At 43.8% G+C, this 25,088-nt stretch overlaps 1 protein-coding gene across 1 annotated transcript in view; it reads left to right on the top strand.

The window, feature by feature from the left end:
• The first annotated feature begins 6,077 nt into the window (after positions 1 to 6,077).
• Positions 6,078 to 25,088, top strand: part of LYST (lysosomal trafficking regulator) — a 347,836-nt gene continuing 328,825 nt past the window's right edge. The window contains exon 1 of the mRNA XM_030195890.1: positions 6,078 to 6,139. The gene's annotated coding sequence lies outside the window, so the exon portion shown is untranslated. The remainder of the gene's footprint in view (positions 6,140 to 25,088) is intronic.

Genomic DNA, 25,088 nt, shown 5'->3' with positions numbered 1-25,088 from the left:
GGTGGCCTCGTTGGGCAGGCGGTAGTCCCAGAAGAACGAGCAGTAATCCCACGTTGGTCTTACTGCTGCCCTGTAAAAGTGCCCCCAAGTTTCTAGGACTGTGCAAAGTAGATTAGTTCAGCTTTAGCACACAATTATGTAGGCACCCAATATGAAAAGGAGTTCTGCATACAAGCTAACTGCCATGGCAATCCCATGGTAATGAAGATATTAGGTAATTAGTGCAGATGCAGAAAAGCATGCAGAAGACCCAAAAGCTAAGCACAGAGCTCTAAATGTAAACTTTGAGGAGGAGACACGAACTATTATCTGCTACATAAATTGAAATACATACTAGGGACCTCAGAATAACAGCCAAAATGAACACCAACATACTGATTATGATAATTTACTTCCTCCCCCTAATATATCATGCATGGACTATTCCAAATACACACACCAATCTGCCCACAACATACGCACCCCATATACAATTTACGTATAACCCACCAGAACAACAAACAACTAAAAGGAAAAACATATACGGAAATAACCACCAGAAAGGGAAGAAAGGACATAGCAAAACTAGATATCAGGAAAGCAGACAACTAATACAAATTAAGACACCAACGCCCCGAATTGAACCCTACCATTTAATCCAAATGGGATATGTAAACGCTAGATCAGTAGTAACCAATACAGAAACCATAACAGATTGGATTACTGCAGACAATCTTGACCTATTTATCACTGAAACCTGGGTCCATAACCTTCAAGACCCTATAATCTTAGAACTATGTCCACCAGGATACAGAATTACACACTGGACAAGAAACGGAAAAAGAGGAGGAGGAATAGCCATAATATACAAATCTGAATTCAACATCACAAACCGAGCTGAATCCATACTGCCACAACTTGAAATCGCTTCCATAAGAATAAGTCACCCAAACTTACAGGAACACCTTAACGCAGTTATACTCTACAGACCTCCAGGAAACTGGTGAGATAGCCAAACACACCTCATGGACTTTATCTCGAACACCTGTATCTCTTCCTCTAACCTTATCATAATAGGAGATATCAACTTACACCTGGAAGATCTTACCACAACAAGTACCCAAGACTGCAAAGAATTCCTACAGCTCTGGGACCTACAAGAACCAAATACGCAACTGACACACGAAAAAGGACACACATTAGACATCATAACACACAAATTTGAACACAAAGCAAACTTTATATTAACTAATACTAATTGGTCACCTGTACTGTGGTCAGACCATTATATAGCAAACATCACCCTCCAATGGAGAAGGAAAGACCTACCTAACAAACAAATATGAAAAACTTACACCACAAGAGGAAAAATAGACCCAGTTGAATTTTGGCAACAGATCTACATTGACGGATGGACAACAAAGACAGACACAATCCAATTCCTCTCTAATTGGGATAATAGATGCAAACTGATACTAGACAACATTGCCCCAATTCAAACCAGAACCTCACACAGGAAAAATTCAATATCATGGTTCAATGAAGAACTGAAAAATCTCAAAACACAAGTTAGGAAACTAAAACGTACGTGGAACAAAAAAAAAAAAGATGATCCCACTCTTAACGCTTGGAAACTACTCCGAAGGAAATACAAATATGCCATAAGACAAACCAAAAGACAATACTACAAAACTGAAGTCGGGCCAAATTACAAAGACACACACAAACTCTTCCAACTCGTGAATAAACTATTAGACACAACCCCAGTCACCAACAACAACAAAGACACTCCAGGAGCCGACGACTTGGCGAAATACTTCAACGAGAAAATCATAAAACTACGACTCAAAATACCAGCCAGCCCAATCGAATATACTACACTCCTAGAATGCCTAGACCCAGAACCCGGAATCCACCCAGCAGACAGGATCTGGACTGAATTCACCATACTACCAGAAGATCTTATCTCACAGACACTTAAAAGATTCGCCAAATCTCGCTGTAAATTAGATATATGCCCAAACAACCTCATGAAGTCGGCCCCCCCAACAATTTATAATGGACCTAACTAACCACGTGTATTTCATGCTACAAAATGGACTCTTCCCAAAGGAGAAGGGTAATATTCTACTCGCCCCCATACCCAAGGATGCAAACAACTCACAGAGTATCTAAACAAGTTCTCGGTACTGCACGATTCCCAGTCAGGCTTTCGCTCTAATCACAGTACGGAAACCGTACTAGTCACGCTTATGACCAAACTCAAACAATTGATAGCAAACGGCAACAACATACTACTGGTACAATTTGACATGTCAAGCGCATTCGACATGGTTGACCATGGAATTTTATTACACATCCTCAAATACTTCGGAATCGGAGGTAACGTTCTCAGATGGTTCAAGGGTTTCCTAACCACCCGCTCATATCAAGTGACATCAAACTTGACTACATCAGCCACATGGACACCTGAATGCGGAGTTCCACAGGGATCCCCCTTTCACCGACCATATTCAACCTAATGATGACACCCTTGGCTAAGCTACTATCGAATCAGAATCTAAACCCATATATGTATGCTGATGATGTAACAATCTTTATCCCATTCAAACACGATCTAAGAGAAATTTCCGATGAAATCAACCAATGCCTACACATTATGAACTCCTGGGCAGATGCATTTCAACTGAAAAAACCCAATGCCTAGTACTCACCTCGCAATACAACAAGAAGGAATTTACCACCATCAACACACCTAATCTAAGTCTACCAGTCTCAGACACCCTAAAAATCCTTGGAGTCACCATTGAGCGACACCTAACACTTGAGAATCATGCAAAAAACATAACTAAAAAGATGTTTCATTCAATGTGGAAACTAAAAAGAGTCAGACCATTTTTCCCAAGGAATGTCTTCCGCTACCTGGTACAATCACTGGTACTTAGTCATCTGGACTATTGTAATTCACTCTACGCCGGCTGCAAAGAGCAAATACTCAAAAAAACTCCAGACAGCCCAGAACACGGCAGCCAGACTTATATTCGGCAAACCAAAATACAAAAGCGCAACACTCCGCGAAAAACTACACTGGCTCCCACTCAAAGAACGCATCACGTTCAAACTCTGTACCTTGGTCCATAAAACCATCCATGGAGATGCCCCAGCCTACATGTCAGACCTAATAGAACTACCACCCAGAAATGCAAAAAAATCCTCCCGCACATTCCTCAATCTTCATCCTCCCAAATGTAAAGACTTGAAATACAAATCAATGCATGCATCAACCTTTTCCTATACAAGCACACAGCTCTGGAACACACTGAGGCTCATTTTCAAAGCACTTAGCCTCCCAAAGTTCCATAGAAACCTATGGAACTTAGCCTCCCAAAGTGCTTTGAAAATATGCCTCATTGTCACGTAACCTGAAAAAGGTCTACGAAATGACCAATTTCCGCAAACTCCTGAAAACTTATCTCTTCGACAAAATATATCACAAAGAACAACACGCGTAACTCTACATTCTTGAAGATATCCAGGAATGTTCTTTAATGTCTTTTGCTTTCACACTATCATGTACCTAATGTCTATGGCTTTAACACTATCATGTATCTCACCATCATGTACCCAAAACTTGCTGTAAAACCAAATGTACATTCTTTTCTATTTCCAGTATCCACGATGAATTGTAAGCCACATTGAGCCTGCAAAAAGGTGGGATAATGTGGGATACAAATGTAATAATAATAATAATATAGTCAGCGCTAGATACTCCTGGGACAATTCTGTGTATAAAAATAAAAAATTCTACACACTTTGGTGTCCTTTTACTAAGATGCGTTAATGAATTTAGTGCATGCTATTGCTAAGTGCCTCACAGCCCATTGTATATCTATGTGCTGCATGGCACTTGACACACTAATTTGTTAGCATGTACTAAATCTGTTAGCGCACTTTATTAAAAGGCCCAACTTTATTTGTAATTTTCTTGTGCCAATTCCCCCATTATAAGGGCTGGCATTTCCCTCCAAATGCGTACACCCCCCACCTTTTTTTAGTCCTGCATCATATAACATACAAACACATTATCCACCTTTCTCCAGTTCCCACTAGGCAACCCCATGTACCTCAGCTCCCATCCCCATGGCATACACCACCTCATACACCTTTCTGCAGCCCCTCCACCCCCTCCCTCCCTTTCTGCCTACCTGCACTTGCATCATTACAGTGCAGCAAGAGAGGAGCTGCACAGCAGCACATCGGGCTGCTTCCTCCTCTGCTGCCTTCCTGGGCCCCACCGTTCCTTTGAGTCACGTGGGCCCCTGTACAGAGGACCCACTGAGGACCAAAGCATTAGAGAAGGTGGGAAGCAGCCCGATATGCGGCTGTACAGCCTCTTTCTCTTGCTGCACTGTAGTAGTACATGTGCAGGTATGCAGAGAGGCAGCCAGCTGCAAGTCAAGCATATTCTGCAGACTGCAGACTTCTGCACAGGAAAGGTAGAATTCTATATGTTCTGCAGAGGACGGGAATTCTGTGCAAATTCAGCATTGCTCATTAGCACATTATTTTATTTATTTATTGCATTTGTATCCCACATTATCCCACCTCTTTGCAGGCTCAATGTGGCTTACAATTCATCATGGATACTGGAGGTAGAAGAGAATATACAATTAGTTTTACAGAGAGTTTTGGGTTACATGGTGGTGAAATACATGATAGTTTTAAAGAACATTTCTAGATATATTAAAGATAGTGCAGTTACACGTGTTGATCTTTGTGATATATTTTGTCAAAGAGATAAGTTTTCAATAGTTTATGGAAGTTGATCAATTCATAGACCGTTTTCAGGTTGCATGGCAACGCGTTCCACAGTTGTGTGCTTGTATAGGAAAAGGTTGATGCATGCATTAATTTATATTTCAAGCCTTTGCACTTGGGAGGATGAAGATTGAGGAACGTGCAAGAAGATTTTTTTGCGTTTCTGGGTGGTAGTTCTATTAGGTCTGACATGTATGTTGGGGCATCTCCATGGATGACTTTATGGACTAGGGTACAAATTTTAAACGTGATGTGTTCTTTGAGTGGGAGCCAGTGTAGTTTTTCACGTAGGGGTTTCATATTTTGATTTGCCGAATATTAGTCTGGCTGCCGTGTTCTGGGCTGTCTGGAGTTTTTTAAGTATTTGCTCTTTGCAGCTGGCGTAGAGTGAGTTACAATAGTCCAGATGACTATAATTCCCCTAGGGGCAACTAATGACAGTTCTACACATACAGCGTTTAAAAACTGTATGCACAGCAGAACATCTGTTTGCTTGGCAGGGCTAAACAAACCAAGTTCCAACTCTCTCAAGGTTCTTTAGTTGCCAATACTGTGTTGAGCAAAATATTGGTAGGGCCACACCCCTATGGATCACTCCACTGCATATGATGCATAGAATAGCAGCTCGGCATATGAATAGTTGTATTCACATGCAAGTCAAAGTACTGATGATACGTTTCTTGTTTTCATCAAACCTCTGCTCCTCCTCTTCACGGAAGCCAACAAAAACAAAAAAAAAGAAAAAAAAGTTGTGAATGCTCATTTAAGAAAAAGAAACAGGGATAGAATTTTAATTTCAGTTCACGTAGGGAAAAATATGCATATGCAACTCAGGCATTGATATAATTTTGTTGGGTGCCACAATACTACCACAGGCGAGCGAATGCATCTGTCAGTTTTCTTTCCCCCACACAGATGATTTGCATTTGATTTGTTTACTGGACTGAGGAGCAACTTTCTTTTTTTTGTATATGTGCCTTAGGAAGCTGTACGCTAAACTTTAGTACAAAGGCATAGCCTTTCTATATTGGTCCATATCTCCACTGTGCCTCAGGGAGACTTCCAGATGTTGCAAGAGAGTGAGATAATGGATTCTGCGGGTATAATAACACCACCACCTGCCTTGCCCTAGCCTGTGGACCGTCCAGACCGTCCGTGTGCGTGTGAGCTGAGCGCGAGCGACCTAGGCTGGGCATTACAGACAGGGGCGTTTCCGTTTTGATGCGCATGCGCGGAAGTGGTTTGTATTCGCCCCCTTTCCTTTTCCGGAAATCTTGGAGGCTGGATGTAGAAGCGAAGGAGAGAGGAGGTGGAATTGTGGCATCTTGTCAACGGCGGCGAGGTATGGAAAAAAAAAAAAAAAAAGCTTTATTGGGTAGTATTGGGATGGGGAAGTCGGAATTTGGGGTTAGGTTACTCCTTTTTAAGTAGCTCAAGGGAAATGGCTTGCGCAGTTGGCTGCTGTTTTCTTACGCAGGTTTTGTTAGTCCTGTCAGTTTGGCAAGACCAGCGTCAGGGTGCAGGCATCCTTGTGGTGTTGTTTCTACTTATCTGCTTCTTGGGACAGTGTAGAGGAGATCGGCAAAAAAGTTGGTCGAGCTAGGGCCTGGCAGGCTGACCCATTTTAGATGCATATGACCTATGTAAAATAGAGTATTTTGTTAATTTGTTTTTTGCTTTTTTTTTTGTTGTGAAATTATAAATAGTGCTTGAGGATAGTTTGTGTTTTGTTTTATTGTTATTTTTATTTTAATAGATCGATGTGTTAAATTTCAGCGTCCCAGCAGTCAGAGTAACCAGGCACTCATAGTTACATGATGATAAGATATAGTGAAGTTTGTCAAACTTGCACACTTTTCATTCTTATCTGGGAAAATTGACTGTGCTGCAGACAAAATGGAACATGACAGTTTATTTTTATATGTACTAATATATAAGCATGTAGGTATTGTGGTTTCTTTGCAATTTGAGTGTTGAGTAACTTCAGTTACGTTTTTACAATAGATATTTTATTTGTGTGGCTAGGAAGTACTGAAGTAGTAGGATGCCTTCAGGGGTTTAAAGTGCTCTAGACCAGTGGTTTTCAACCCAGTTCTAAGGGACCTCCTGGCCAGTTGGGTTTTCAGGCTATCTACAATAATATGCATTCAGAAAAACAGAGGGGAAGAAAAAAATTGTCAGTCTCGATGAACAGTCCTTGCACTATCCATAAATTAATCTATCTTACAACTCTTTACAAAATTCAGGTTCTGTTAAAAAGGTCCATCCAAACACATTATAGCATAGCTGCTCGACAGAGGAGCCCACTGGTCAGTCCACAAATAAAACAGCTTGCTTCCAAGTTCTCCAGGCCCAACACGATATCATGTTTTGCCAACACTCAAACCCTGCTTCAGACTTCTCAGACCACACTATGATGGAGTAAAAACAGTGATTTTTTTTTCTGTGTGGGATGACATTTTGAATATGAACTGATAATAGTCAACTATATGCGGTGCAAATTGAATTAATTTGTGGGCCATCGTTATTGAATGTTCCAGAGGGAGGACAGGTGGGTTGAACATTGGGGGATATTTGTATGTTTATAAATATTGAATTCAATAAAGATTTAATATGCATTATGTAATAAAATTGTTAAGTGGTAAATGATTATGACTGTATCAATGAATATGCATGAGATAGATTTGCAGGCACTGTTTTCTTGAGTTGAAAACTACTGCCCTAGAGGTATCTTCAGCCATGTACCCCCTTTCAGTTAGCTTTCAGATCACTAGGCTCCCCTCCCCTGAGATACTGATAACTAAATGCAACAATCTTGATCACAAAACCATCCTGTAAAAATGCATAATTTGATATTATACTTCTAGATAATAAACAGTAATTTACTCAGGTAAATAACTATATGAGAACTGTCCAACCTCCCTGTGGGTAAAACTGCACACCAATGGTTCTTTGAGTTTGTGTCTGTTAGAAGTGATTGTTTTGAATTACTAAACATAAGTGCTTGCTGTTGCCCTAGGTGACTGCCTAGTTTGCGTAATGGTTAGGCCTGCCCAGTGTAGCAGTAGCATTTTTTGCAACAGCTGTTGTATTGATGAACTTCAATGTTTTTGTTATTAGTTAATATTCTTCAGGCACTGACATCCTTCTCTGTGAGTAAGACTGTCTCATGACTATCATACATCCTGTTGTATCTTCATGCTGAGGAGAAAATAATAGTTTGAAACAATTTTTGAAAGATTTTGTGTACATTTGTTTCTAATTTATTTAGAGAATGAAACCGACAGAACTCTAAAATATTGCATCTTTGGTTTTTAATTTGTGTTTTTTTAAACACATTTGAGAAGATCAGGCTTGATTGTGTTCTTTGAATAAATATAAATGTAGCAAAAATTGTGTTGAAAGGTCTTTTATTTTGTTGAAGTGTTCTAGTTGCAGATTGTTTTTTGAAATGCATGTTGGATTTTGGATGATAACTATTTTCTTATAATTCTCATTTTTTTCTTTGTTGACTTTGAGTTGGTATTTACATGACTTTGCATTGTGTTTGGTTTTGTTTATTATAAGTGGACCAGTTGTCATTTAGCTACTAAGCATTTTTTCCATAGACACAAACCCTCTGATTCTATAAAGTTGCGTGCCCAACTTTATGTTTAGCATGGAAAGTTGTGCATGCAAGTTATAGAATAAGGAAAATACCACCAAAAGATAATTCTGAATGAAGAGAGGCTTTTATGATAACAAAAACACTCCTCAAGCCTGAAAAAATATGTTTACTGTGTCATCAATGAGAAAATTAAATATATATATATATCCTGTCTGTAACTGCTAAATTATATGAAGAAAGGGAGTAGAGTCCTCAGTATCAGCGTGAAGGCAGTAACCTGTGCCTGGCCATAAAAGCAATAAGGGTCTATTTAAACCTCCTCTGCAAAGGCCTCTGACATTGCTGTTGCACTGAAGTGCTTCTTACATCCCAAGACTGATTGATATGTTAAAGTTTGGCAGCAGATACGATTGGTAATTGGCTCCTGACGACGAAGCCAAACAAGGCTCCTTATTGAACTGGAGAATGCCAAGCCACCATGGTGTTTTTCAGCTAAGTGCTGTTTAGAGCACTATCGTTATTGAACTGTGTGACACTTTTCATTACACAATTTATGTTGAGTTTGGGCTGGATTCACATATTATTTTGTGCATGTTAAGAGGGAATGATTGGGATATGAGTCCAGGGACGTAAGAAGTACTTCAGCGCAGCATCGATGTGAGAGGCCTTTATTTATTTATTGCATTTGTATCCCACATTATCCCACCTCTTTGCAGGCTTAATGTGGCTTACAATTTATCATGGATACTGGAAATAAGAAGAGAATATACATTTGGTTTTATAGAGGGTTTTGGGTTACATGGTGGTACAGAGGAGGTTTAAATAACCCTTATTTGCTTTTATGGCCAGGCACAGGTTAGTGCCTTTTCTGATTCTGAGGACTCTATTCCCTTTCTTCATATAATTTATTTATTATAAACGGGGTTGTATATTTAATTCTCTCATTGACACAGTAAACATATTTTTTTCAGGCTTGAGTGTGTTACAGAATAAGGTCAGTTGCAGATGTAAAGTAATGTAATGAGTTAGTAATTGGTGTTAATGAGCAATAATAGGCTATATTTGGTTTTGGCACTAACTGGCATTAATTAGAAGTTCTGCACACAACTGCCCTTAATTGGTATTCTATAACATGTGCATGCAAATTCTGTTTTGCATACCTGCTGGGGGAGTTAGCCTTGGGTAAGTCATGGACATTCCTAGCAGTTAGGCACATAAATGCTAGTATTCTGTATTGCTCCTTGACACAACTGCACCTTTGAATATTGTGAACAATTCTGATCACCGCATCTCAAAAAAGATACACCAAGGAACGCATTCCCACCAAGGAATACATTGCCTTCAAAGTTTGCACTCTGGTACACAGGATCATCTACGGCGAAGTCCGTGAATACATGTTGAACCTAATAAATCTGCCACCTAGAAATAGTACCAGTTTATCCAGAACTTATCTAAATTTACATTATCCAGAATGCAGTGGTCTTAGATACAAATCTACTGATGCATCCAGCTTCTCTTACATAAGTACAAAACTATGGAATGCATTATCTAAAACCGTTAATTCAATTCAGAACCACCTCAACTTCAGGAAGACAAGGAAAACCACCTTGTTTAAGAAGGCCTATTCCCCAGACCCAACCTGATCTTCGCATTTTTGCGACACACCGAAACGATGGATTGTATTTTGTATTTTACCCAGATGGAGCCTATCTCTCCAGTATTGTGTAAGCAACTAGTGGGAAAATGAGGGGTATAAATGTGTTAAATAAATAAATAAATACAGCTGAACTAGAAGAAGTATGGCGAAGGGTGACCAAATGATTAAGGGAATGGAACAACTTTCTTATGAGGAAAGGCTAAAGAGGTCAGAGCTCTATAGCTTGCAGAAGAGAAGGATGAGGGGAGACATAATAAAGGATGATAAAATAATGAGTGGAATTGGTAGACATGAATTGCTTGTTTACTTGTTACAAAAGTACAAGGACTAGAGGGCATGCAGTGAAGTTACTAAGTAGAACATTTAAAACAAATCGTAGAAAATATTTCCTCACTCGATGTGTAAAAAAAAATCTCTTTATACTTGACTACCAAAGTCTACTCTACCACGAATAAACTATAATGCAATGCCACTCTATCTCTAACTCCGAATATGATCTGTTTATACTTCACTGTTTAATCTACTCTACTACGAATGAACTTTAACACAATACTACTCTATCTCTAATTCCAAATATGAACTCTTTATACTTGACTGTTTAACCTACCCGTGCCAACCATGATCTCTAATATAATACCACTTGTATCTCTCACTCTGGAAATGGCGGTCGCCATGACGGAACAATGTAAGCCACATTGAGCCTGCAAATAGGTGGGAAAATGTGGGATACAAATGCCACAAATAAATAAAATAATTATGTGTTTGAGCTAATTGTTAATTGCACAGAATTTTATTTGTCATCCATACCAATGTTGAAATATAGGGTTGAATGACTAGTATATCATGGGTATCCGAGCATGTACTTCTCCACTAGTTGAAGGGGGAGGGGAAAATGTAACATTTGATGCCTAGCAACATTATTGTGTGTTCGTGGTGTTTTTAGCAAATATGTTATTATTGTGTTATAGTGAATTTGTATTTCTTGACCTGTCATCAATAAAAACCGTTGAAACATAAAATAATTAAACGTTGAAATTCATTGCCAAAGAATGTGATAAAAGCTGCTAGTGTAGCAGGGTTTAAAAAAGGTTTGGACACGTTCATAGAAGAAAAGTCTGTACATGATTATTAAGGTGGACTTGGGGAAAATTCACTGCTTATTCCTGGGATAAACAGCATGGAACTTATTCCTCTTTTGGGATCCTGCCAAGTACTGGATTTGCCTTCAATGGAAACGGGTTATTCCATAGCGTCCCACAGATCAATCCAGAGACTTGTGGGTTGTGTCCCTCTACCAGCAGGTGCAGATAGAACCTCTGAGGTTTGCTATATGTGGACCTGTGCAGCTAAGTAAACCTCAGTATTCTCTCTATCTAGCAGGTGGAGGGACATCTCTGTGCAGCTCTGGTTTGATCTGGCTACTGAATATATGTAAACCACTTTGAATATGGTTGCAAAAACCTCAGAAAGGCAGTATATCAAGTCCCATTTCCCTTGTTGGGGATTTTGTTTGGCATGCCGGCATGTTGGGAACATGAAGGTTGCTTGTTGATCTATTTGGGAGAAGATTGCGCTTAATTTTAGTGCAAAGCCCTGCATACAGATAAGTTTGGGTTTTTTTTGTGTGTTGTGCGCAGCTTTGAATTTGTGATTTTTTTGCTGCGTGGCTCAATTTTTCGGATATTGTGTTTTAGGCCTGTGAACATCTTTGGTTCACGGGGGAGGATCCTTTCTTTGCAGGTTTGTGATTGATAGCTTCCGGGTTTTTGGAATGGCAGTTTTTTTTTCACATTTTTTTCACATTTTTTCACATTTTTTTGGAGTTGTTTCCTGCTGTTTCTTTTTGCTGGAGTCGGAAGACAATGGTTGGGGCCTTTTGTGGGGAGCTTGAGGTTGATTGGGAGTAGCCCCTGGGCAGTTTAGGTTTTATTAATAATTAATAATTTATTAATTAATTTATTGACTCATAACCACTTGTAACCACTTGCCTCCACCTACCCTCCTCTCCTCCTTCCTGTACACATTAATTGATTTGATTTGCTTACTTTATTTTTTGTCTATTAGATTGTAAGCTGTTTGAGCAGGGACTGTCTTTCTTCTATGTTTGTGCAGCGCTGCGTATGCCTTGTAGCGCTATAGAAATGCTAAATAGTAGTAGTAGTAGTAGTGTCCTTTGGGCCTTGTTTAGCACAGCTAGGGGTTGAGTGGCTGTTTGTAGCTTCTGGTGTACACCTGGTGGGTGCCAGGTCCCTCCCGGTCTCCCCCTACCTTTCCTCTGTCGTCCGGGGCTGTGGGCCTGATCAGGTGTTGCCTTTCTCTCCTGAGTAAAAAAAAAAAAAAAAAAATAAGCGTCTCTTTAAGAGACTTTGTTTTGTTTAATCATATGGAGGAGCTAGACGTTCTGCCGCGTTTGTGGAGCATGTCAGTGCCTTCTGAGGCGGATAAGCGCTGCTCCTGGTGTGGGGGCCGGAGTGCAGCGTCGGGGGAGTATGATTCGTGCTGCCGTCAGCCCATAGCGGGTGTTCAGCGCGACAGGGGTTCCCCTCAGGCATGCGGTGAGTCGGATAGTTTCGGCGGTTTCCTCGGGGCGTTTAGTGCAGCGTGCGTTGGCTTGCACCATTTTTTCCTCTCAGGTGCGACCAGCTCCGCACATGGCGGTTGACAGACAAGAGGCACAGCGCGCTTCTGTGGCACAGGCTCCGATGGAGGAAAGCAATTTAGAGGGAGCAGGGGAGTCCCTTTCAGTTCCTTTTTCCCCGGATTTTGTTTTATTAATGCACAATGCCATTCTTCTGAAGAAGTCAGGAGCTTCTCTTCAGGCAGCCCCGTCTCTTCCTGAGCAAACTTCGGTTGCCGCAGCCTCTGTCTTTACTGCCAAAACATTCCTGGGTGGAGATTTTGGATCCCGAGGAGCTATCTGACACAGATGGCCCGGTTTTGTCTCCAGGCTCTTCCTCAGAATCATTGGATTTGGAGATGAGGTCACCCTGCCTTCTGAGGAGGGGGATGACCCGATGGCTGCCCGCCTTTTTTTTAGGTTTCAACAGTTTTTATTAATGAAGCTCAAAAATGGTGTTTACAGAATATAAATGTCTTTACAATCAAGCAACACACACCAAGTACTGAAATTGTACGATATTGCTCGTCTCCATTAATCTTTTAACTTTATCCCCCCCCCCTTGTACTGTTAACTAACATGTAATCAACAAGATCTATTAACCACAATTTCCCAACAACCCTTCCCCCCCCATCTTTCCATTCAACCAATTGACACCATATGTTCAAATGCTTGCCCCCCAAAGATATAACCACCTTCAGGTATCAGCTGTACATTCACAAAGCCTTGAATTAAGATCAAACCATAATGTGTTAATTTACTCCTCTCCGTAAGAGAGCCAGGGGGCCTGTGGTCTGATGGCCCTCCTACCCCTCTCCGGAAGACGTCCATATCCTGCTGGGGAAGGGCTAATATAACTCCAAATAGGTTCCCCCCCTTTATTACCCCCCCTCCTAAGCCCCCCCTCCCCCCCCCCCCCCCCCCCCCCCCCCCCCACCGTGGTCTGCTCTACTGTCTTTCCAATTCCTAAATGGTGGTAGAAAGAGGACTATAATCCCAATTAATTTCCATTAGTTGCCGAGGGAAGTTTGGACAATGCACCAAGTTTATTAATAATATGACTCCTCGCCCTATGGGACAAAGTGTTAATATATCCTTCCCAGGTAAGGAAAAAATTGCTTTGTGTCCGAGGGTTAAGCAGAGAGTCCTGGAGCTCCATCGTAAGTAAATCATGTAGGCGATTCCTCCATTGCCAAAAGGAGGGGTTCAGTTCTTGTGTCCAGTTAACAAGTATGCACTTCATACCCACCAAAAAAGCCTTATGGGCCATTATATTCTGGTATCTCGTACCCCCCTCCACTGGAGCATGGCAACCCAAAAGAATACTCGTAGGCTGCTGATTGACCGTTTTCCCTCCTATTCTTTCTAAATATCTAACTATCCTGGTCCAGAAGGCTGTTATAGCTGAGCACTTCCAAAAGGCATGGTAGAAATTATTGTCCGGTGCCCCACAGCGTCTACATTGGGCAGATTCTATGTATCCCATCTGATTCAGTCGAGACTGAGAGGTATATGCCCTGTATATCACTCTGACCTGGCATTCTCGGAGGTTTGCGTTTTGCGTCCATTTCAGAACTCCCCTCCAACCCTTTAACAAATCTCCCGGGGTGATCCCTCTTTGTGTGTCTGCTGACCATTTTGCTGCCACTCGTGTGAGGTCTCCCTGTGGTCTTGCCAGTAGCAGCCTTTTATGTAATATGGATATCGAAATAGGATCCTCTGATATCATCTCAAATAATTCCCCCATCTTAGTGGTCAGATCAACACCAAGTGCATCTCGGGGAAGTGAAGCTATATAATGTCTAAGCTGTTCGTATGCAAAACATACCCCCCAATCCGCTTCGTCTAGGTTTAATTCGGCCATTGTTTTAAGATTACCACTAGGCTCCAACCAATAATGTAGAAGTACTTTGTCTCCTTCCCCCCAGGATCTCACTATAGGATTTTCAGCCCCTGGGCGGAACGCCTCATTCCCTAGAAGGGGTAGTAATCTACTACATCTAGGATCAAAGGACCACAGCCTAGCCAAGTCCTTCCATATGGCCTTTAAGGGCCCCACTAATACACTAGTCCTCAACCTTGTGGGTAGGTCCTTCAATGTCCCATGTAAGACATACATCAGGTTTAAGGGGCTACACCTTGCTATTTCTATCCCCAATGGGGTATAATCCTCCCTCTGCAGATACCAGTCCCCTAGGTGGCGCAGTAAACATGCTACATTATAGCGTTTAATGTCCGGCATTCCCATCCCCCCGTTCCTCCAAGGCCTCACCAGTTGTGAAAATCGTATCTGGGGTCGTTTCCCAGCCCACAAAAATTTTGAAAGCAGTTTTTGTAAAGATCTCACTTCCTGGTGCTTGAGATATAATGGGATTGTCTGTAAAAAGTAAAGCCATTTAGGGAAAAGCACCATATTAAACAAGGAGATGCGGCCTATTAACGATATCGGTAGCCCTGCCCATCTTCCCAGTGTCCTCTTGGTGTCTTCTAGCAAGTATTCTACATTAGCACTATATAGCAGCTTGGGGTCCTTGGTGAGTTGGATCCCTAGGTATTTAAACGCCTCCCCCACTCTCTTAAGTGGACAACATAGACTTTCCCACTGCTCCTCCCTCATGTGAAGTGTCATAACCTCAGATTTGTCTAGATTGAGCCGAAAACCAGAGTAATCCCCAAATTCAGCAAAAATGTCCAATAGTGACGGTAAGGACACCTGGGGGTCCTGTATTATAGTCAAAAGGTCATCTGCGAAGGCCGAGATCTTAAAGGAAGTTTGCTGTATCTGTACCCCTCTCACCTCCCTCATATTCTGGATTTCTCTTATAAGAGGGTCAAGCACCAACACAAAAAGAAGGGGCGAGAGGGGACATCCCTGTCGGGTACCCCTGGCAATCCCGAACGTCGCAGATGCCTGCCCGTTTACCCATACCTCCGCAACAGGCCCCTGGTACAGCGTTTCTATGGCATGTAGGAAAAACCCCTCCATCCCAAATGCCTTCAGGGAGGCAAACATGAAGTCCCAGTTAACCCGATCAAATGCCTTTTCGGCATCAAAACTAATTATTAAGGCCGGGGTTGATGATTCATGTAGGCTTTCCAACGCTCCCAGAATCTGTCTCATATTTCGAGCTACTGATCTTTCTCGTACAAAGCCCACCTGAGACTCCTCCACTATCTCCGGCAGGATCCGTGCCAGTCTGTTTGCCAGAATCTTTGCCAGTAATTTTGTTTCAAAAGGAAGCAAAGAGATAGGTCTATATGAACTGGCTAAGAGTGGGTCACGGCCTGGTTTTAACAGGACTATGATTTGTGCCTTCCTTAAAGACTCTGGTAGACCCCCCAGCTCTATACATTTATTGAAAACCTCTGTCAGGCAGGGTACAATATCCGAGCTAAGGAGTTTATAAAACTCAGAGGAGAGCCCATCCACTCCTGGAGACTTATGCAACGGGCTGGCACGTATACCCCAACTCACCTCGTCCTCTGTTATTAATCTATTAAGGCTACTTTGTTGTATCTCTGTGATCTGGGGCAGTGATTGTCCTGCTAAGTAACACTCGGCTTGAAGCCCCTGATCTTCAGGAGGGGAATATAAAGCTTCATAAAACTGCCGGAATACTTCATTCACTCCCTCCAGAGTATGCTGAGTACTCCCCTGTGCATCTCTGATTTGTGACACATATCTGGAACCACCCATTTGCTGTAACAGTCGTGTCATCAATTTCCCTTGCTTATTTGCGTGTTTATATAACTGATAACGATAATAAAAATTTGATTTTTTGGCTTTGGCATGTATTAACTGGTTCAAAGATGACTGGGCTTCTAATAGTCTTGATTTATTTAAGGGCGTTGGGTTAGCACCAAATCTCTGGCGTGCCTGTCCCACTACCTTCCCCATCCTGACTATCTCTGCCTCTCTAGATCTTTTCTTATAGGAATGATATGAAATTATGGCTCCTCTCAGCACGGCCTTGGCCGCTTCCCAAAATAGTATCGGGTCTAAGTGATAACTATTCTCATTAAACTCTGAATATTCTTTCCACTGGGATTGTATATAGGAGGCAAACTGTGGGTCGTAGAACAGTTCTGTGGGAAATCGCCACCTAGGCTTCTGAGTTCTATCCCCATCACACCCAATTGTGATCCACACAAAAGCGTGGTCTGAGACCTGTGTTGGCCCTATCTCAGCCTGTTGTAACCAAGGAATCCTATTTGCCGAAACCAGGATATAGTCGATTCTGGATAGTGTATCATGTGCCCTAGATAAATGGGTATAGTCCCTCTCTCCCGGATGGTACAGGCGCCATGCATCAACTAGATCTAACATCGAGCACAGCCGTGGGACTCCCTTTGTCAAGTTCACTGGCCCTACTCTAGAGGCTCCAGTACTATCCAGCAATGGATCATATACTGAGTTAAAATCTCCCCCCATAAGTATAGGCATCTGATCAAAAGAGTGCACATGTCTCACCAGGGTCTGATAGAACCTCCTGTCATATTGGTTTGGTGCATATATATTAATTAGTAAGAAAGGGTGGTTATTTACATGAGCTTCTAAGAAAACATATCTTCCTAGCGGGTCCACAATTACTCGTTTTTTTGTAATATGAAGCCCTTTGCGGAATAGGATAATGACTCCCGCCTTTCTATTTGGTGACGGGCTTTCCACGTAGTCTCCCACCCACCATTTACACAACTTCTTATGTTCTATTGCTGTTAGGTGTGTCTCCTGTAACATTGCTATATGTGCCTTTTGTCTATTTAAAGTCTGTAGAATCTTACTTCTTTTGATTGGGGAGGAAATACCCCCCACATTCCAAGATATTAGCTTAACCATAGCCTATCCTATTTGGCTCACGTATGTTATTAAACCTGTTATAAAGAGAAAGGTGTCCCAGCCTACACCTCCCTCTGCTGCCTTGTATACTCTCCTCACTTCCTAATTGACTTCTCCTACCCCATTTACATGCCATACTCACACAGACCTGCTCCCCACCGCTTCCCCTATTCCCCCCCTCCTCCCCTCCCCTCCCCCCCATGAATTCCCTCCCCCCCCCTCCAATCTGTAAACCCTTGAGTTCCAACAGGGAACTCATCACGTATAGTGTCCTTTCCCCCTCTTTTTTAAGTTACCATCTGCTCCCTGGGGAAAACCCCAACATGTATTATTTATGCCTGTCTCCATTTATTGAGACCGGGTGTTTACCTTATGTTTACCTTATACCCCTCTGTCCATTTATTCCCTTGAGACCAAAGATTAGGTATGGAGATATAGTCTCTATTCATACTTAACAGTCTTCTAGTCCATGTCTCAAAGTCTCTTTCAACTCACATGCTCCGTCAAAGACTTTCTTCTTTAAAACACCATTGTTCCACCATCAGGTTGCAGATTCCTGTACAATACTCTTGAGGAATTCTTTAGCTGCAGCCACCTCTGCAAAGAGTTTATCTCCTCCCTCGTACTGCACCTTCAGTTTAGCAGGATATATCAGCGCAAACCTGATTTTTCTCTCATGTAAAGCCGCACACACGGGCGCAAATTCCTTTCGCGCCGCTGCTACACGTGCTGAGTAATCTTGAAAGCAAAGTATCCGTTGGCCTTCACAGCGAAGCTCTCCTCCTGCCCTTACCGCCTGCAAAATCGCCTGTTTGTGGCCATAGTGGAGAATCTTCATTATCACCGCCCGCGGCCTCGCCGCGCCTTGGCGCTTCGGCCCCAGCCGATGTGCTCTCTCGATGCGCAGCGGGCCCGGCAGGTTATTCATTTTTAATGTGCTCTGAAGCCAGGTTTCTAGAAAGCTGCCCAACTCTGAGTCCTTTATGTGTTCCGGGAGCCCAATTAGTCGTAAATTATTACGACGAGACCTGTTCTCTAAATCGTCTAGTTTGTTTTCTAGCTCCACTATTTTCTTCTGTAGTACCTCCACAGGTTGTTCGGATGTCACTGCTCGGTCTTCCAGGTCACTTATCCGCTGTTGCATGTGGTCCAAATCGAGGTGGAACCCGTCAAGCCGTTCGTGGGCAGATTCTGCGCGGTCAAACAACGCTTGCAGTTTTTTATCGAGGGCCGCCTCTACCGCCGCTGTCACCTCCGCGGTAATTTCTGCTGTCCATACTGAGCAAACGCTCGAATTCGGCGAATGCTGTCCGGGCGCCATCTTGGATTCTGCGATCTTGCCTTTCTCTTTGTCTTTTTTAAGCGTTTTCGCCGCCATTCTTCTTCACAAAGTTACCAAACAACAACCACCCGGTCTCCAAGTGTAAGGCTGGCGAAATTAAAGTTTGTTTTTCCCCTTTGAGGCTGTTAATATCGTAAGATGATGGGGGAATCGCAGGAGCTCAGTTCCAACGTGACTTCACTCCTGCATCACACCACGTGATCTCTGGCTGCCCGCCTTTTTAGCAGGGAAGAGCTTCCCTCCCTGATTATTAGGGCTTTTGAGGTTTTGGCCATTTCACCCCCCTGAATCGTCAGGAGGAATAGGTCTGGTGCCCTCTATTATGTCTGGCACCAAATGCCCACCTTGTTCCTTTCATGTGCATGAGGTCATGAAAATCCTTATTTTGACACAGTGGACTTAAGGTTGCTAGAGCTTTGTCGCGTCTTTACGCTCTGTCTGCTGCTGACTTAGACTTGCTGAAGGTTCCTACGGTGGATTCATTAATCACAGCGGTCACTAAGAAAACCACTATCCCTGTGGAGGGTGGCATGGTGCTCAAGGACCTTCAGGATCGTAAGTTGGAGACTTGCTTGCAGCTGGCCTTTGAAGTAGTGGCCCTTTCCCTGCAAGCTTCAGTTTGTAGCTCCTATGCGGCGCTGGCATGCTTATCGTGGGTACAGAAAGCCTCCTCTCCGGAGGACCTCGTGGCTATTTTGCCAGCCTTGGAGTCCAGTTTAGCCTTCCTTGCGGATCTTCTTTATGATCTTTTGAGGGCTTCGGCGAAGGCGGTTTCCCTAGCGGTCACTGTGCGTCGCTGGCTATGGTTGCGACATTGGGCTGCAGACATGGTCTCTAAGTCATGGCAAGGCTTCCTTTTAGGGGAAAGCTTTTGTTTGGGACAGACCTAGAACAGATTGTGAAGGACCTCGGTGACTCTAAGGGCCAGTGCCTCCCAGAGGACAGGCCCAAATTTGTGCGACCGGCGGGACCTAGACCTAAGTTTAGGGATACACGTCATTACCATCCAGGTCAAAGGGCCTCTTTTCAGAGAGCAAGGTCTTCTCAGAGACCTCAGCCCTTTCGAGGTGACAGGCGGGCCTTCCTTTCCAATAACAGAAACGAGCCCGCAGCCAGGTCCGCCCAATGATGGGGCCCTGGCTCATCTCCAATCGGTTATTGGGGGCAGGCTGTCCCTATTCCTGGTCGAGTGGACCAGGGTAACATCCGATGGATGGGTCTTGGAGGTTATCAGAGACGGCTACAAGTTGGAATTGGATCATCCGATAGTAGACTCGTTTCTGGAATCTCCTTGCAAATCTCCCGCCAAGGTGCAGGCAGTTCGTCACACCCTCCTCAACTTACAACTAGTGGGAGCCGTCCAGCCTGTGCCCCCAGCAGAAAGAGGGTGCAGACTCCATTTATTTTGTGGTGCCAAAAAAGGGCGGTTCTTGGCGACCCGTCCTAGATCTCAAGTGCGTTAACAGGTCCTTACGGGTTCGGCATTTCCGCATGGAAACCCTCTGCTCTGTGATCGCAGCGGTACAGCCAGGGGAGTTTTTGACGTCTCTCGATCTTAAAGAGGTCTATTTACACATTCCAATTTGGCCTCCCCACAGGCGTTTTCTTCGCTTTGCAGTGCTTGGTTGTCATTTTCAATTCAAAGCGATGCCCTTTGGCCTAGCCATAGCACCTCAGACTTTTTCCAAGGTCCTTGTCGTAGTGGCAGCCTGTCTCAGAAAGGAAGGGATTCAAGTCCATCCTTATCTAGATCACTGGCTTGAGCGGTTGTCTTCTTTCGAGGAGAGTCGACGGGCAACCGACAGAGTGGTCGGGTTGCTTCATTCGTTTGGTTGGGTGATCAACTTCCCAAAGTGCAGCCTTACGCCCTCCCAGATGCTGGAATACTTGGGAGTGTGGTTCGATACCCGAACAGGGATAGTTTCTCTTCCTCAGCTCGAGCACAGCGGTTGCAGGGTCAGTTGCGAGCTCTGTTCCAAACTACGAACCCGCGGGCTTGGGACTATGTACAAGTTCTGGGTTCCATGGCCTCCACCTTGGACATCGTAAAGTGGGCCAGAGCTCACATGTGCCCCCTGCAGTGGCACCTTCTGAGCCATTGGTCTCCTGTCTCGGAGGATTACGAGGTTCGGGTGCCATGTTCGAACCATCTGCACACAATCATGCACTGGTGGTTAATTCAAAAGAATCTGGTGCCGGGCATTCCTCTGCAAATCCTGGAATGGAAGATCGTGACCACGGATGCATCGCTGTCTGGTTGGGGGGCTCATTGCCTTCAACAGATGGCCCAGGGCATTTGGACCTCGACGTAGGCGTCTTGGTCGATCAACTGCTTGGAGTTGCGTTTGATTCGTCTGGCCCTTCGGGAGTTTCTGTCTCTTCTCTGTGGTTGCCCAGTTCGAGTTCTCTCGGACAATGCGATGGTGGTCGCCTACGTGAACTATCAAGGGGGCACCAGGAGTGCACCACTAGCTTGCAAGGTGGCCCTGATCTGCCATTGGGCAGAGACTCATCTTTCTCATATGGCGGGGTCACAGAATGTGCAAGCGGACTTTGTCAGTTGCCACCAGTTGGAGCCGGGGAAGTGGACACTCTCCCCTCTGGCCTTCGATCAGATAGCTGCCCATTGAGGGATGCTGGTGATGAACTTAATGGCCACCGCATTCAATGTGAAGGTTCCCCATTTCTTCAGCAGGGGAAGAGAGCTGGGCTTGGAAGGCATTGATGCTCTTCTACAACCTTGGCCCAGGGGCCTGCTCTGTGCCTTTCTCCCATTGCCTATGGTGGGCAGGTTACTGACTCGCATTGCTAGTCATCCCGGTCGAGTGATCCTGGTGGCCCCGGATTGGCCCAGACCTCCCTGGTACGTGGATATGATTAGGCTCCTGTTCGATCGTCCTCTCCGGCTCCAGGCGCAGGATGGTCTGTTGCTGTAGAGACCAGTCATGATGGAGGATCCCTCCCCCTTTGGTCTTATGGCCTGGACCTTGAAAGGGTGAAGTTATCGCTACGATGCTTCAGGCTCGGAAAAGATCCACCTCGATAGCTTATGCTAGGGTGTGGCGTACCTTCGATTCGTGGTGTGCGAGTTCAGGATTATCAGTGGTTTCTGTATCGGTTATCCTCGCTGTGTTTTATTACCCCCGTCCCTTGTCCCTTGTCCCTTGGGAGGGGGGAACCCTTTAGCCCTGTGGGCTGAAAAAATAAGAGAGAAAATCAGACTTAGTTGTAGGCGCACCAGTAAAAAGCTTTATTGGTATATATCACTTAAGCCAATACAAAGTAAATATTCTCTCTGGAGCAGGTTGTCAGACAGCAAAGCCAGATGCCAACACTGAATAACAAAGACTGCTCAGCTCACACTGTCCCAGCCATTACATATATACTGTTATAAGTTTTGTTTCTCCCAAATCATGTGATTTCCCATAAACTAGAAACAGCAAAGCAGAAAGTAGTCTGTGCCATATATGGATTGTTCCCGTATCATATCAGTCTCTCCCAACGTGTATTCACGTGGACACCAGGTGGTATTGGCTAATTATAACAATATTCTTGTGTCCTCTCACCCCAAGACTGAAACATTAAGCTCACTGTATCCTCAGTCTCTCACCACGTCCCAAGGTTATATCCACATTATATGAAAGGCACACTGAGCTCCTGCCAAATGGGCGTCTGTGAAGTGTCTGTTCTCAGCTCCTGAGAAAGCACTGTATGTTTCAAAGATGGCAACTTATTAGGCCAACTTGTGAGAACCAAACAGAGCAATGCACAGGCGTCTGTAGCAGGCCTAGGCCTTAGTAAGAGGCCTAGCATAGGAAGGAACATACATTGCGTTTCTTCAGGAGGGTGTACAGAAATCACTCTAGTTGAGTTCTCCTAAGGTGCAGGTGGCAGCTCTGGCATGCATTAGAGACCGGCTTCAGGGGGCGTTGATTGCCTCCCACCCGGATGTGGTTCATTTTTTGAGGGGCGTAAATCGGTTGCGTTCTTTGCACGTGCCAGTTCTGCCATGCTGGAACCTTAATCTAGTTCTCAAAGCGCTTCAGTGTCCTCCTTTCGAACCCTTATTGGGGATTACGGTTAAGGATCTTACCTTGAAGGCAATTTTCCTAGTAGCCATTACTTTGTCTCGGAGAATTTCAGAGTTGCAGGCTGTTTCTTGCAGAGACCCCTTCCTGCATTTTACGGATGCATCGATTAGGACAGTTCCTTCATTTTTGCCCAAGGTGGTTTCTCGTTTCCATTTGGGGCAGTCTCTGCATTTGCCGACTTTTCGCCAGGAAGATTACCCCGAGCAATTCCGGGCTGTTCACTGCCTCGATGTAAGGCAGGCTCTTCTCATGTATTTGGAGGTGACAAATTAATTTTATCTTTCTGACCGTCTCTTTGTTCTTTTTAGAGGCAGTAAGAAGGGTCATATGGCTTCTAAGGCCACCGTAGCCCGTTGGGTGCGGGAAGCCATCAGTTCAGCGTATGTGGCATTGGGCAAGCAAGCCCCTGTGCAAGTTCATGCTCATTCTATGAGAGCTCAGGCTTCCTCCTATGCAGAGTCCTGTTTGGTTTCTCTGGAAAATATCTGCAGAGCCGCTACATGGGCTTCGGTCCATACGTTCACTCATCATTATCGGGTGGATGTGGCAGCTTGGCAGGATGCAGTGTTTGGCTCGTTGGTGATTTCTGCTGGGTTGGGGGTGTCCCGCCCTATTTGAGGACTGCTTGGGTACATCCCACAAGTCTCTGGATTGATCTGTGGGATGCTATGGAATGGAAAATTAATTCTTACCTGATAATTTTCTTTCCATTAGTCCCAACAAATCAATCCAGAGGCCCCCCCCCCCCCCTGGATTTACTGTCTGTGGTTTTGTTTCGGTTGGTTAGTTTTTTCGGGTTTCGTTGTTCTGAATGTTCCTTTGATTAAATAATAAAAACAAATAAATTTGGAAGTGGTGGAAGTATGTTGGACATTTGGTCTGACAATGTCAGGAGAGTTTGCTATTGGTTCCATTCCACTGCTTTGGTATCGTTCATACTGAGGTTTACTTGGCTGCACAGGTCCACATATAGCAAACCTCGGAGGTTCTCTCTATCTCCACCTGCTGGTAGAGGGACATAACCCACAAGTCTCTGGATTGATCTGTTGGGACTAATGGAAAGAAAATTATCATAGTAACATAGTAAATGACGACAGATAAAGACCTGTACAGTCTATCCAGTCTGCCCAACAAGATAAACTAATTTTACATGGTATGTGATACTTTATATGTATACCCGAGTTTGATTTGTCCTAGCCTTTCTCAGGGCACAGACTGTAGAAGTCTGCCCAGTACTGTTCTTGTACTAAGTTCTGAAGCTAACATTAAAGCCCCTTAAAATGTACACTCCAGCCCATCCCTTTCTATTCAGTCACGATCAGGGCGTAAACCGTAGAAGTCTGCCCAGCTCCCATTTTGTCTTAGGCAGGGAAGGACTGGTTGTTGCGTACCTCAATCAGTCTCTTGTGCCGAACCTGTGTCAGATCCCTAACAGCAATATTGTTTTGCCCAGGAGAAACTTGGGAAAGTATCTCCTCGGTTGCTCTCTGGAGAGAGAGAGCCAGCCAGCAAGTCTAACAAGAGAAGGAGGAAGGGTGAGAGAGGGACCTGGGGTGACCAGGTATCTCCCCAAATGCGGCACTGCCCAGCTGTACACCCCAGGCTACACTGAACTAAGATAGAACAGGAGCCAGCAGCCACAAATCAGGAGCATAACAGGAGACGTCTATCTGCCTGCTGGAGATAGAAAATACTGGAAGAGCTAGGAGCATGACATCCCATATACCACTTCAACTCAGTGTTCTTTATCTCCACCTGCTAGTAGATGGACATAACCCACAAGTCTCTGGATTCATCTGCTGCTGATGCTAAGGAAGAGGAAATTAGCGTGTGGCTATTAAAAAAAAAAAAAAAACCCTGACCATGGCCATTTTTCAGCCACGCTAGAAAGTGGCCAGAATGCACAGCAAACCCATGCACTAATCGCAGTGCCAGCCGCTTTCTAGCGCAGCTTAGTAAAAGGACCCCTAAATGCTTTGAAATACACCTCTATGTGCTTTGAAAATGAGCACCATTTCTTGATGAAAAAAGTTAACTTTGCAAACAATATTTTAATTATTTTTTTAGGATTGTTACTTTTTGACAGATTGTTGATTATCATTTTAAAATGATTGTCATAATGTTATATAATTACAAAAAT

Source organism: Microcaecilia unicolor, chromosome 3, assembly GCF_901765095.1.
Source record: "Microcaecilia unicolor chromosome 3, aMicUni1.1, whole genome shotgun sequence".
In the NCBI taxonomy this organism is placed as follows: domain Eukaryota; kingdom Metazoa; phylum Chordata; class Amphibia; order Gymnophiona; family Siphonopidae; genus Microcaecilia; species Microcaecilia unicolor.
The sequence above is the reverse complement of the archived record's forward strand: the minus strand, read 5'-3'. Positions and strand labels throughout refer to the sequence as shown.